Source organism: Mus pahari, chromosome 12 (assembly GCF_900095145.1).
Source record: "Mus pahari chromosome 12, PAHARI_EIJ_v1.1, whole genome shotgun sequence".
Classification (NCBI taxonomy): domain Eukaryota; kingdom Metazoa; phylum Chordata; class Mammalia; order Rodentia; family Muridae; genus Mus; species Mus pahari.
Genome location: NC_034601.1, coordinates 27088949 through 27103356, shown reverse-complemented (window position 1 = coordinate 27103356; position 14408 = coordinate 27088949). Strand labels below are relative to the sequence as shown.

At 43.8% G+C, this 14408-nt stretch overlaps 1 protein-coding gene and 1 non-coding gene across 2 annotated transcripts in view; one reads left to right on the top strand and one right to left on the bottom strand.

The window, feature by feature from the left end:
* Positions 1 to 883: 883 nt before the first annotated feature.
* Positions 884 to 14408, top strand: part of Pak2 (p21 (RAC1) activated kinase 2) — a 64063-nt gene continuing 50538 nt past the window's right edge. Inside the window, exon 1 of the mRNA XM_021209232.1 lies at positions 884 to 1138. The gene's annotated coding sequence lies outside the window, so the exon portion shown is untranslated. The remainder of the gene's footprint in view (positions 1139 to 14408) is intronic.
* LOC115065136 lies at positions 13436 to 13561 on the bottom strand. Its single transcript, XR_003844938.1, has one exon. It is a non-coding gene; the product is annotated as a small nucleolar RNA SNORA17 (small nucleolar RNA).

Here is a 14408-nt window from a genome sequence, read left to right as displayed (position 1 = left end):
GTGTCGGGTACCCAGGAAGGCATCGGATCTCCTGAAACAGGAGTTACAGATGGTTGTGAGCTACTATGTGGTTACTGGGAATCGAACAGGTTCTCTGGAATAGAGTGTTTTGATTATTATGTTTTCATATTTTTAACCTTTACAAAGACTAGGTGAAGCATCTCTTCTGTTCTTGAATCTCTGGTCCCTAAATGGTCTTTTGTAGATATTAGATATTGACATAGTTGTGGGATAAGAATACATTGATTAACTCCTCCATTGATAAAATACAGAAAATTAAAATTTTTTTCCTGGTCTACAAAGTGAGTTCCAGGACAGCCAGGGCTACACAGAGAAACCCTGTCTCGGAAAAAAAAAAAAAAAATTTGTTTGCAAAGAGGGAGGACCTAATTTAGCAGCATAATCTGGTTAAACTTGTAGGTTAAAAAAAAATAAAAACCAAGTGAGCTGGGCAGTGGTTCCCAGCACTCATGAGGCAGAAGCAGGAGGATCTCTAGTTCAAAGTCACCCTGGACTACAGAGTGAGTTTCAGGATAGCCAAGACCAAGAAACCCTGTCTCGAAATCCCACCCCTCTCCCCAAAACGCCAATTGGTGAAAGGATAAATTCTCAGAAACAAAGACCCTGTATACACAAGTATGTTTGGATCAGTTGTTGTCCGTCAACATCGTCAGTAGGTAAAACGTAACTGCAGACAATGCAGAATGCTGAATTAAATGAGGGACCGGTTTTCTCTGTAATGCCCACTATCCTGAGTCTCCCCAGCAGATGACTAGACTACGGTTCCCAGCCACCCTGTGAAAGCCCGCCCCTCGGGTCATGACGCCACTTTCAGGGCGGGGCTGTCTTACGGCCCCGCCCCGCGCCCCCGCCGCCGCCCTCCCCCAGGGTTGTGGCCACGCGCAGCGGCAGCGGTTGTTCCGCTTCCCCTCCGGCCCGGGCCGTCGCCATTGCCGAAGGCTCCTGCCCTCCCCTCCCTGGCCCAAGGGGTTCTGCGCCTCACGGTCTCGGTAGCGACGGCCGCGCCCCGCGCCGCTCCCCTCCGCCCTGCCTTCCTCCCTGTCTGCTCCCCAGCGCAGTGCTCGCCCGCGTCGGCCCGGCAGCCCGCCCTGGGTCGGGCGGAGACCTTTCCTCCCTGGTAAGTGCGGACGCCGCTCTCCCGGGCCGGGCCGGGCCGGGCCGGGCCGGGCCGAGCCGCCGCCCTCCTCCCGCCTCCGCGGCCTGGGCCCAGCGGCCCGGGACGCCAGCACCTGCGGGCGGGCCCGCGGCTCCGGGCGGTGGCTCATTGTCTGCGCCCTGGCTCTCAGCTTCGGCCAGAGAGGAAGCTTGCTGGGCTGTGGGGACCCTGGCCACTCCGGCCGCCCTTGCCCTTCTCTCCCGCCGGTGCTGCACCGGACGACTCGGGTTTGTTCCTGGATGTTCCCTCCTTTACCAGCTGCGTTCTCTGCAGCCTCGTCGCTCGGGAATCCTGTCGCGAGCTCCTTAAGTTCAGTCTGTAAACTCTTCCTCCTTCTCCACATTAGGAAAAAGTTTTTGCCGGGCTCTGGGAGCCTGCGTTTAAGAACAGAACTTAAGGATCTTACAGTTTTTGCTTGATCTTCAGCCAGGAGGTGAATCTTTGCTTCTTAAGGTTATCTTGGGCTGAGGTTGGCTTTTCACCATGTTTGGCTGTCTGAAACACGCGCGCCCTCACTCACCAAAAAAAAAAAAAAAAAAAGTTTCTGCAAATAACTTAGAGTGAACTCAACCTTTTGATTGGTTCTAGATCAAGTCGCCCAAGACAGAAGTGTGTTGAATAATTGCCATTGTGGCTTTATGGGAGAGAGGTTCTCTCCATCCCCTGTCTTAGTAGAACTAGGTAGAGTGGAAGTGGGATTTGTTTCCTCTGTGACAAATCACCAACTCCCATCGATAGCCGCCAGGTTCTTCTTTACAAGTGACCTGTAGATTTTCTAGCTTTTCGTTTCTAACCTTTTAAAAACAAGACAGCCAAACCGGTTAGGCCCAAAATTAGACAACGACGAGCTGTGTTTTGGATGAAGGTTGTGCACGTCACGTTTTTCCCCTGCTGTGTTCGACTCTTCCGATCTTATAAGTAGGCAGGATATTGAAATAAATACACAAGAATTTGCTTTTTTTTTTTTTTTTTTTTTTGTAGAGCTATCCAAAAGAATAGTATGAATAAAATTAGGTTAGGATGAAGGCAGTGAATAGTAATTTTTAAAACAGGTTAGGGCATGTCAACTTTGCCAGAAGCTCTGTGGCATTTGTAGAACATTCTTGCTTGTCTCTCCCCCAGTTAGTGTGTGTGTGTGTGAGAGAGAGAAGGAAGCCTTTTTCCTATACTTTTACACCCATTCTCTGCCTTTCCTAGACAGGGCCTCATTCCGGCTTAGGCTGTTGTGACACTCTTCCTGTCTCTGCCTTATGTGCTGGGATTACACGTGTTAGCCAACATATTTGGTAGCCTCTGTTTTTAGATCTTTCTAGAGATTAATTAGCCAGGAACACTATTGTACATTTACATCAGGGAAACTGAATTTTATATTGTTGCTTAGATAGATAAACTTTTGGGTTTTGGTATAAGAGGTTACCCTAAATTAAAAATGTTTTGTTCTTGTTTTCACTAGTCTGTTATTACCTTTCCCTCTACCAGGCTGTGGGGGAAAATCAAGTACTGCCATCCTTTGGTACCATGGTTTGTTCTTAGGTTTATGAGTTGTCTTGACACTAGTGATTTAGGTGTAGAAATGTCAGGGAATGAAAAAGTACCTTGAAGTTAGTTTCTGCTATTTCTTTCTCTTTTTTAACCCCTTGTACTGGATTGAACCACAGATCTCCCTGTGATGCTAGGCAAGTGTTCCATCACTGAGTTTCAACCCCAGCCTTCTCTTCACTTTTCAGACAGTCTCTCTCAGTTTCCCAGGCTGGCATTGAATCCCTTCCCTATCGGTAACCCTTGAACTGGTGTTCTTTCTTCTCAACCTCCCTAGTAGCTGGGAGTGCAAACCTGTGCCTGCGGAATGTCTAATTTTTTTCCAAAAGCAGGTGTTTGATTATATTTCTTTGGAGACTGGCTCTTTCTATGATACCCAGGTTTGTTTCAAACTTCTGGACTTAAGATCTGCATCAGAATGCTAGTCAGTGAGATTACCATTGTGCTGGGCAAGCAGACATGTTTTTAAAAAGAGAATTCTTGAGTATTTAACTTATCTTGGGGCCTTGATTCCAAATTTACCTTTTGAGAGAAAGAGATTAATTCTTCTGGGCTTTGTGATCCCAGCCCTGAAACCTAAATTCACGAAGTGAGAGTTTTTAGTTGATATATGTCTGATAAAAGGTTCTCATGTTTCTTTGATCTTTATGATAGGCAAGTTTCCAAGTAGACATGATGAAGGCTAGTTTTACAGGTTTTAAATGAGGAAACTTAAAACTTGTTCTGGTTAGCTAAAGATAAACTCTGAATTACACTTTCACAAAAGGCAGGAGCGTGAATAAGTTGTCAAGTATCAAACAAGTAGCTATGGCTGAATCCATACTATCTTCATCAGTATTGGTTATTACAGTGATAATGTTCAGTAGACGGTTCTTTCCGTTTTCTGGATTTGGTTCAAATTGGACTGTGCTCCAATCTTGAGACTAGATCAGGTTTTCCTCTCCTCCAGCGCATCTAGTTACAGAGTTAACTGATTGTTGTCTGGTTAGAGGGAAGCTGTTACTTGCTAACTGCTTCAGAGTTCTCCTAGGTGAAATTCCTAATTTGTAAGGACTTTTTTTTTTTTTAATGTATAAGTGTGTTTTGCCTGCATGTGTGTATATGTACCACGTGGGTGCCTATGAAGACTGTACAGGGTGTCAGGTTCCTGGGACAGGTGTTACAGGCAGTTGTGAGCTGCCAAGGGTGCTGGGTGCCCAACTGAGCCACCTCCTGCCTGCCTCTGTAAGAGCAGAGAGAAGGTAAAAATGCCCCTTAATTATAATCATGAAATACTGTTTTCTGTGATCAAAATTAGTCTCACTGCTTCATTTCCTTTCTTTCTTGTTTCTTTTCTTTCTTTTTTGTTTGTTTGTTTGAGACAGGGTTTCTCTGTGTAGTCCTGGCTGTCCTGGAATTCACTCTGTAAACCAGGCTGGCCTGGCCTCGAACTTAGAGATTCACTTGTGTCTGCCTCCTGAGTGCTGGGACTAAAGGTGTGCACTTCCTGGTTTGGTAATTAGCCTGGACATTCATTCAGTATTGTAAAGTTCTTTCCTGTCTTGTGTAGTGAAACTTAACTCTGTGTGTCCCAGGAGTTGGAGACCTGAGTTTGAATGTTGGCTCTTCTAATTGATCTCTGAGTTCAAGGCCAGCCTGGTCCACTCAGGACCACTGAGTCATCTCTCCAGCCCCAAATAAATCTTAAAAACAAAAACAAAACCACAAAAAAATGTTAAAATAATAGACACTATTAAGCAGTACAAAAATTACTTTAGTCTCAGTTGTCAGCAGTAACCACCATAACAACATAGAATAGATTTTCTTATCTTAAAAATAGATTCTGAAAATAGTACATAAAGGTTCAAGTAACTTGATTATTTAGAGTAAAAGGTGAAAATTGCTATTTCCTCCCAAACTCCATTCATCTGATGTATCCACCCCTAGCCATTGTTAACAATTAAACATTTTTCTTAATTTCATTTTATGTGTCTTAGTGTTCCCTGCTATCTGTCTGTCTGTGTGCCCCCTATGTACTTGGTTCCCTCAGAGGCCAGAGAGGGCAGTGGGTCCTCTGGGCCTAGCTTTGCAGACAGTTGTGAGATGCCACATGAGTGATGGGGGCCTTTGGAGGAGCACTCAGTGCTTTTAATTGCTGACCCATCTCTCCAGCTCCCCATTGTTATTTTATTTAGTAAGAAGTTAGAAGTAAGCCTCTGTTTAGGGTGTGATTTTTTTTTTCCTTGATTTTAATTCTTTTGTTTGGTGTTCCTGAGACAGTGAGTATGTATGTAGCCTGGCTGGCCTTGAACTCATGGTGATCCCCTTTTCTGAGCCATCCAAGTACTATGATTATAGGTTGAGCTACTATGACCTGTTTATCTTGATTTTAAAATTGGAAGAAAAAAAAAGAACACTTGTATATTGATTTCCATGTGCATAATAGGGTGACACCTCATCTTTCTAAGTTACGAGCAACTCTATTATATGGTACTCTCATCTGTGCTCATATGATTATGATTCTGAGCCTTGAGAGCCTTTAATGAGTTTCCCATGTATCTGCACATAGGCATGTTTATGTGCTTCTTCTAAGATGATTAAATGTTTTTTATTATTAAAATTAAAAAATATTGCATGTACATTGTGGGGAGGGACATGTGAAGGTCAGAGGACAACTTACGGGACTCTCTTCTTTCCATGTGGGTTGTATTGAGTCAGGTTGTCAGGCTTGGCAGTGGGTACCTGTAAACACAAACACACACCCTGAACCCATCTTCCCTACCAAGAGGATTTTAAAAATTTTTTGTTTTGGAGACAGGGTTTCTGTGTGTAGCCCTGGCTGTCCTGGAACTCTGTAGACCAGGCTGGCTTCGAACTTAGAGATCCGTCTGCCTCTGCCTCCTGGGTGCTGGGACTAAAGGTGTGCATCACCACCACAGCCACCTCTGGCTGTGTTTAAGTTTTTTCATAGTGGCCATCTTACTGTGTATGACATATCTCATTGTCGTAACTACTAGCGACATTGAATGTCTTCTCATGAGGTCTTAACTCTTCAAATGAGGGGGTTAAATTAAGGAGCTAGATTGTGGCAGTGATACATTTAGTTTCATGAGAAACTTGAGTACAGTTTTCAAAGCTGTATTTTCTTGAGTTCCACATCCTTGCAAGCATGTAGATTTTATCTTTTCTAAAACATGTAGTAGCAGTATGCGCTTGGTCGTTGTTTCTTAAAATCTCACAGTGATATGTAATGTTGAACATCTTTTCATTTGCTGCTGTGCCATTTGTATGTCATCTTTGATAGGGTGTCTCATGAGCTATTTTGTCTATTCTTAATAGAGTTGTTCGTTTTCCTGTTACTGGGTAATGGGTTCTTTGTATGTGTTTCATGTAATAGACTTTTAATCAGGAACTTTTTTGTGGCTATTTCTACTGGTCTGTGGCTTGTCTCCTCACTTGCCTAACTGCTGACTTTATGATGGGCTCTGGTGTAGTATTGTTGGGTGACAAGTAGGTTCTGCATTTTTTGAGATCTTTTTTATAGATCATATGTTATCAGTAAAATAATTGTCCTATTTAGTATTTTTGCATCTATGCTTATTTTTGGTATTTGTTTCTGTGGTAGGGGTACAGGTGCATCAGAGGGCACCTTGCAGAATCTGGTTCTTCCCGTGTGGGTGCAGTGGATGAACTCAGGTTGTGAGGCTTGCATCAGGCACCTTTACCTACCTCACCAGTCTCACATAGTTTCTTCTTCTTTTTTTTAAATTTAATTTTATCTGTAATTCATTTTTTACACTCCATATTCCATTCCCTGCCCCTCCCCATCCACCCTCCGACTGCTCCACATCCCATACCTTCTCCCCACCCCACTTGACCTCCAAGTTCCCTGGGGCCTCCAGTCTCTTGAGGGTTAGGTGCTTTATCTCTGAATGAACACAGACCTGGAATCCTCTCCTGTATGTGTGTTAGGGAATCTCATATCAGCTGGTGTATGCTGTCTGTTTGGTGGTCCACATATTTTCTTCTTGAGTCTCATGCAGCCCAAGCTGACCTAGAACTCCCTATGTAGCTGAGGATGAGTTTGAACTCTTGATCCTACTGGCCTGGCCTCTCCACCCTCCTAGTGCTGGGATAAGTAGCATTATAGGTATGTGCTATTTTGCTCTGTTCTGTCTTGGATTGTGTTTTAAAATCTTGTCTGTTCCTTTTTCACTCAATATATTATTAAGCTTTGTCTTTCTTGCATTTTGGTTTTGTTCTCTCTTTTAAGTTGCATGTAGTCTGTTGGGTAGCACACATGCCTGTAATCCCAGCACTTGGGGGGCTGAGGCAGAAGGATAGAGAGTTGGAACCTGGCCTTGGTTACATATTCTCAAGAATAACCTGCTGTGGTTTTTGTTTTATTCTGAAATGGGTATTTAAAAAATACATTTTAGCCAGGTGGTGGTGACACATGACTTTAATCCCAGCACTCAGGAGGCAGAGGCGGGATTTCTGAGTTCGAGGCCAGCCTGGTCTACAGAGTGAGTTCCAGGACAGCCAGAGCTATACAGAGAAACCCTGTCTCGGGAAAAAAAAAAATGTTGTAAAAGATAATTTTTAAAATTTTATTGAACCCATGTTCTATGAAGTTACCTTCTTTTTTTTACTTTTTCTTTTTTGGAGATGGGGTTTTTTTTTAACAGCTTATTTATTTTTATTTTATGCACATTGGTGTTTTGCCTGCATGTATGTCTATATGAGGGTGTCAGATCTTGAAGTTCCAGACAGTTGTGAGCTGCTATGTAAATTGAAACCTGGTCCTCTGGAAGAGCAGGGTTTTTTTTGTTTTGTTTTGTTTTCCCTGTGACAGGGTTTCTCTGTGCATCCCTGACTGTCCTGGAACTCACTCTGTAGACCAGGCTGGCCTCAGACTCAGAAATCCAAAGAGTGCTTGTTGCTCTTTCAGAAGACCTAAAGTTTGGTTCCCAAAACCCTCATCCAGATGTAAAACCCTCTTCTGGACTCAGTGGGCACTTCATCTACGTGTTCACTCATACAGTGAAATAATACATATACATTAAAATAAAATAGACTAACTCTTTAAGCAATCTTTTTTTCTCTAAAACTTGTGACTTTCCAGATTTGATGATTGTTTTTACTAGATTGCTCCCCTTACCCAACCCAAGACAGCATATGTGAAACACATTCTGACCACTGAGTTACATTCCCTGCCATGTTTGGTTTGTGTATATGTGTGTGTCAGAGAGAGACAGGGACAGAGACACAACACTAACACTCATGGGCACATATGTACTTGCATGTGTTTGGAAGTCCCAAGTTGACATGGGGTGTTTTCCTTGATTCCTTATCGGTTGAGTCAGTGTCTCTAGCTGAACCCCTCAGCTTGCCAGTGGGGCTAGTCTAGTAAACTAGCTTGTTTCTGGGGTCTCCCAGTGTGTCCACCTTCTTAGGATCTGGGATTTCCAGCAAGTCAGCACCTCACCTGTCATTTATACAAACGTGTTCTAGGGATCTGGACTCTGGTCCTCATGCTAACATGCCCAGCACTTGAACCATAGAGCCATCTCTCCAGCTTATTCTGGATTTTTAAGATACAGTATACTCCAGGAGTGGTAGCACAAACCTGTAATCCCAGCATGCCAGAGGCTGAGATGACACATTGGGAGTTCTAGTCTCAAAAGAAAGGAGACAGACATGTTGCTACTTAGTTAACTCAGACTTGACCTTCATTCTCTGTTAAACAATACTTTGTTAGACTGTGTGGCATTCCTTTGATTGGAGAGAGTCATGCTGTCCCAATTTGCTCCTCTCTGCTATTGCACGAAGCTGTGCTTAGGTATTTACTGCCTCTTCCACCTCTGTGTGTGTTGGGTTTTCCCCTTTCCTATATTTGAGTTGCCATTTAGAGTTTGACCAAACTTAAGGAAAGCCAGGTTTCAAAGTGTTTGTTCATTTTTTAGTTTTTAGTAATCTTTGTTACTTACGTGTTCTCACTTAACGTCTTTGTTGGTCATGTTTTATTCTGAGAGGATGGAGCTTGGATGGAGGCCAAGGAGGAAAGACAGTATCACAGTGCGGGTCACAGAATTTATCTACACTTGCTGTTTCCTCTGCATACCTGGAACTTTCCTTCTTTATTTTTAAAAGCAAGGTGTGACTTCTGGCTAATGTATGTACAATCAGGAGCCTTTTCCCCACCGTGTTCACTGGCCCCTGTTAGCCTTGCCATGGTGCAGCATGCTGCTATTTTTCCATGGTCTGTGCTCAAAACCAAAACTAAATCTTCACCCTAACATCGAGCAAACTTGTACACTAAATAAATACATTAGTGTTTTGTTGTTTTTCAAACAGTCTCACCATGTAACTCTGTCTAGTCTGGAACTCTTCTAAAGCTTATAAACCAGTAACTGACCTTGAACTCAGTAAGACCCACCTGCTTCTGCCTCCCAAGTGCTGATTATTAAAGACACTGTGCCCAGCTTAAGTAAATATTTGAATGAATGAATCAATCAATCAACCAATCAAGAATCTTTATTCTTAAGTAGTGTCATTTAACTTCTAGTGTGAAAATATTAAAAGGGTTATTTCTGGAAAGTAGGATAATGAGTATTCTTTATTTTTATTTCAGACTTTATTCTGGATTGAAGGGTTATTTTTAGACAGCTTAAATAGGCCTAAGAGAGAATTAAGAGAAAGGGGTGTTCAGGAAGACTTGCCCCAGAACATGGGTGTGGTCTGTAAGACCATATTACAGTGTTTGAGGTTTTTATAATGAATGACCTTATACTGCTTTTATTATTGTCAGAATAAAACACTATTAAAACTAACCCCTTACAAACTTGAAGGTGTTTCTTCCTATTGCCCAGGAACTGCAGATGTAGCCTTATTTTCTACCACCTGCCACCACCATGTGCCTTCTGACCTTACTGTCTCATGAGCTAGATCATACTTGTTCTTCTTACTTAAATCCCACCTGCCGCTGCTGGCTACTTGGATGAGTAAGGTAACATCCAGCAAACCCAGAGCGTTAAAATCCTGGGTTTTGTCTTGAACATGAAGTGGTGAACGTGTGAGGCTTCTGATGTCTGTCTGTAAGATCAAGAAAATCACTTTTTTTTTAATTGTCTTGGTTTTCTAGAATATTATCTTAAATAATAGTGATATGTCTTTTAATATTTGGGTCTTTGTCATTCTAAAGAACAAAAAAGCCCTTTATTCAACTCTAATACTGTTGAACATAAAAATCCTTTCATACATATTCACTTTATAGGCAATTAAATTTTTTTTACTCTGTGTATGTGTGTGTGTGTGTGTGTGTGTGTGTGTGTGTCTAACCTTGTATGCTTAAGGGTACACAAGCCACGGTGCTCTCCTACCATGTGGGTCTTGGGAGTTGTCAGGCTTGTTAAACAGGTGCTGTCACGTGCTGAGCCATCTGGCCTGCCCAGCAGCAGACACTATCCATTACCTGCAGGGGCTGAAGGCCTGAGTCTGAGTGAACAGTCTGGTTAATCACATGACTCACTGGGTCTCTGCTTGTGGGACTTATAAGTAGTAAGGGAAGAAATATTCATTCACTGTAGTATTAAGTAAGAAGAAAACTAATGCCATGGCTGAGGTTGGTAGTTTCCTGGGGAATGTGGCAGTTAGGCCACACCTTAGGATGGGTGCTTACTGGATAGCATTGGGGTAGAGGAGTAAGGTGATCAGCGCATCCTAGTTTGCCCTGAGGCCTCTGACTGTAACACTGAAAATTCCTATGACCCAGGACCGCCCTTGGTTCTAGAGGAAGGGAATGGTTAATCACTAAGCAGAAAGCCTTTTTGGGAAGCTCACAAGTAAATGTTTAAGGGGTAGAAAAACTAAAGAATGATGTACATAAAGCTTAGAGAAAGATGAAAAGGACATGCCTCTGGACAGAGGAGCAGCCGGGACTGAGGTGTCATTGGGCTTCATCCCAAACCCCTTGAAAGGCTTTTATAAAGGGAACCAAAAGCATGTGATATTTCTAAAGTTACTGCCTGCCTTGTGAGGGATAGACTCTGAGAGTAAAGAGTGAACGTGAGGATACTTGGTAGCAGTGAGTAAGTGATAGGCTAGAGTGAATTGAGAAATATAATTTAGAAGGTATGGAGAATTTGTGAATTGAAAATTAGAGCAAGGTATGAAAACTCAAATGATTTTAAAAATCATCTTCTAAAATATTAATTTCTTAAAAATATTTAAAAACCTAAGTATTTTCACCTTATTTCTTATTTTATTTTTTACATTTATTATTATTATTTACTTACATGAGTACACTGTAGCTCTCTTCAGACACACCAGAAGAGGGCATTATATCTCATTACAGATGGTTGTGAACCATCATGTGTTTGCTTGGAATTGAACTCAGGACCTCTGGAAGAAAAGCCAGTGCTCTTAACCTCTGGGCTCTCTCCAGTCCCATATTTCTACTTTAATGATTTTTGTCATTAGTTACTAGAAGAATAAATTTAAATAAATGTTTGGGACACACACACTTTGTACAAAGAACTATGACAGCAGCCTGGTGTGGTGTTGGTGCACAACTTTAATCCCAGCACTCGTGAAGCAGAGGCAGGTGGATATCTGTGAGTTTGAGGACAACCTGGTCTCTGTAGTGAGCTTCACATCAGCTAGAGCTACATGGTGAGACCATGTCTCAAAGAAAAAAGAAAGATGAAATAAATAAAATACAGAAAGATACAATCATAAAAATGACTCTCTTCCAGAACATAGCAGAATCCGTAAGTGGCGCTGTCACTTTGTAAAGTAGTCGCTTTCCGAAGCTGTGCGGTTACCCCAGTGATACCTCCACCATTCAGATCACTTCTAGAACTTTTCAAAAGCTTTTGTTTTTTTTTGGTTTTGGTTTTTTGAGACAGGGTTTCTCTGTATAGCCCTGGCTGTCCTGGAACTCACTTTGTAGACCAGGCTGGCCTCGAACTCAGAAATCCACCTGCCTCTGCCTCCTGAGTGCTGGGATTAAAGGTGTGGGCTACTACGCCCCAGCTTCAAGAGCTTTTTCTTAGTTCTTTGTGAATCTCATTCACATTGTGCACCCCAGTCCGCTCCTCTCTCCCTCTCCTTGTACCCACCCTCTGTCCTTGCAGCCTACCCCTCAACAGAGAAAAAAATATGTGTGGAAGCTACAGTGTGTGTCCTACAGTATACCCTTTTATCCATATTTCTTTTCTCACAGAATGACTTTTTGCAGTGACTCGTTGGTCTGGTACAAGGCCTTTGGCTTCTGCTAGGCTATCAATACTAGAGTCTCACTGAGACTCTTCAGAGAGGAGTCCTCAAGCATATGCTGTTGTTTGTTGTCCTGTATCATGGAGATCCTGTAGTTTTGGGTCTGTAGGGCCGGTCCCTTCATACACTCCAGCAGTTACTCAGTGTGGTAGATGTTGGGGTGGGCCAACTCAAAGCACTGGACCTGGATCCGAGAGGTGTCTGCACTGGCCAGCCTACCTGCTCCCCTGCAGGCAGGCTCACCAACGTGTCCCCTCCCCCAACCAGAACCAGCTCTACCCTGCTGCCCAGGTGAGGTACAGGGCCCATTCGTGAATATTACAGTCCATGAGGGCCATGGCCAGTTCTCCCTTTTGCCATATGATGCAAGGGATGATGGAGGGGGGGAGAGGCATCTCTTCCCTCATCTGCAGCACCACCAAGCAGACAAGCAGTAGGGCTGGTTCTCCTGCTCTCCTACCCTCAGGGCCAGTTCACCTATAATCTCCACATCCCAGGCCCAGCTCTCCTGTGCTACTGAGGCAAGGTGCAGAGACTGCACCTCTCCAGTGCTCTTCCCAGTGCTGCAGTAGGTGGAGGACAGGGACAGCTCTCCTGCTCTGATGAACTCTCCTAATGAACAACCTTAGGTGGCAAGGGGTGAGGGCCATCTCTCCCTTGCCCATGTCACCACACTGCAGACAAGTGGTGGAGCTAGCTCTCCTACAATCATGCCCCCTGACCAGCTTGCCTTTGCTCCTCCCAAACATACCAGGCTCAACTCTCTGTACTGCTCAGGCAAGGGGCAGGGCTTGCTCTTTCAAGTGCTACAGCTGGTGAGGGCAGGGCCAGCTCCCACCTGCTGCGGGTGGTAAGGGTTGAGATGGTAGGAGGGTGTCTCTCCTTTGTCCATGCCATCACATGGGAGACCAGTGGCCAGGCCAGTCCTCCCATGCTCATCTCCTGAGTCAGCCCACCTCCAGCTCCCAAAATGCTTAGAGCCTGCTCTCCCCAGTACTACAGCTGACTAGAGACAGGCTCAGCTCTCCTGTTCCCATGCCCCAAGAGCCGACTCTCCTGTGATACCCAGATGAGGGGTGTGGCCAGTTCTGCCCAGCCTTCAGACATCAGCCTGGCCACCACTATGGTCTCACCAGCTACTCAATGGCAGGCTGTTCCTCACACCCGCCAGTCTCCAGTTCTGCCTGTCTCCTTTGTGCCCACATCCTTCTGTTTCTCTTTCTCTTCCATTTCTCCACCACCTACTTGCTCCTCTTGGTGGTGCTTGGGGTCTCTGAGAGATTGGGCTTATCTCAGAAGAGCTATGCCCTGCTCATGTACTGGTAACAGGCAGGGATTATCTTGGATATGGCCTGCCCTCCCAAGGCCTGCCCAGCACTGGATTAGTGGTCATCTCAGGCAAGCTCCCTGTTCATGTCCTCCTGGCACAGGATGGTCATCTCAGGCTCAGTGTTTTCAGGAAATGTTAGGCTACTGATCATTCAGATGTCCACAGGTCAGAACACAGAGTAGACATAGCCTCTCCTCTCTGCCACTACTCATGCACATGTGACACAGCAGTCAAGCCTGCACACCTCTAGGGGCAGAGTTAGAACTTTTTAAAATTGTTTTAGAAACAGTGGAATATTCTGCAGAGCCTAGTTATTTTTTCATAAATTAAAAGAATTTTTATTTTATATGTATAATGTTTTAACTGCATAGATGTCTGTGCGTTGCTGTGCCCATGGAGACCAGAAGAGGGGCATGTGATCCCCTAAAACTGCAGTTTCTTATGTGGATGGGGGACTTGAATCAACCTCTCTGGCAGAACAACTTGTGCTCTTAACCACTCAGCTATCTTCCTAGCCCTCTTCTCCTTTATTAATTATTATTATTATTATTATTCCAGGTATGGTGGCACATACCTTTGGGCAAAGAAGTAAAATAAAAATGTCAAAATGAAAACAGGTGTCTCATTATGTAGCTCATGCTGACCTGAAACTTGTTTTTTTGGAGGTTTTTGTTTCTTTGTTTGTTTGCTTGTTTGTTTTTATCTTGTTTTGTGAGTTTCACATTATATACCCCAGTCCCACTCATCTCCGTCCCCTCATATCAGCCCTCTGCCCTTGCTACTTCCCCCCCTAAAATAACACACATCCACACATAGATAAAACAGAACAAACAGAAAACATCTCGTCGAAGCCATACACCTTCACTTGCAAATGTTCATTGCAGTGACTCATTGCTGACCGGGAACTTGTAGTCCCTCTGCTTTAGCAGCTGGCGTTACAGGCATGCTCTGGAAAAACATAATGGTCACCTGAGGAAGATAAAAATACTGTCTAGCTTTGTCTATATGAAAATCTGTCCTAGAGAAAGTACCCAAGGAGCTGAAGGGTCTGCAACCCTATAGGTGGAACAACAATATGAACTAACCAGTACCCCCAGAGCTCAT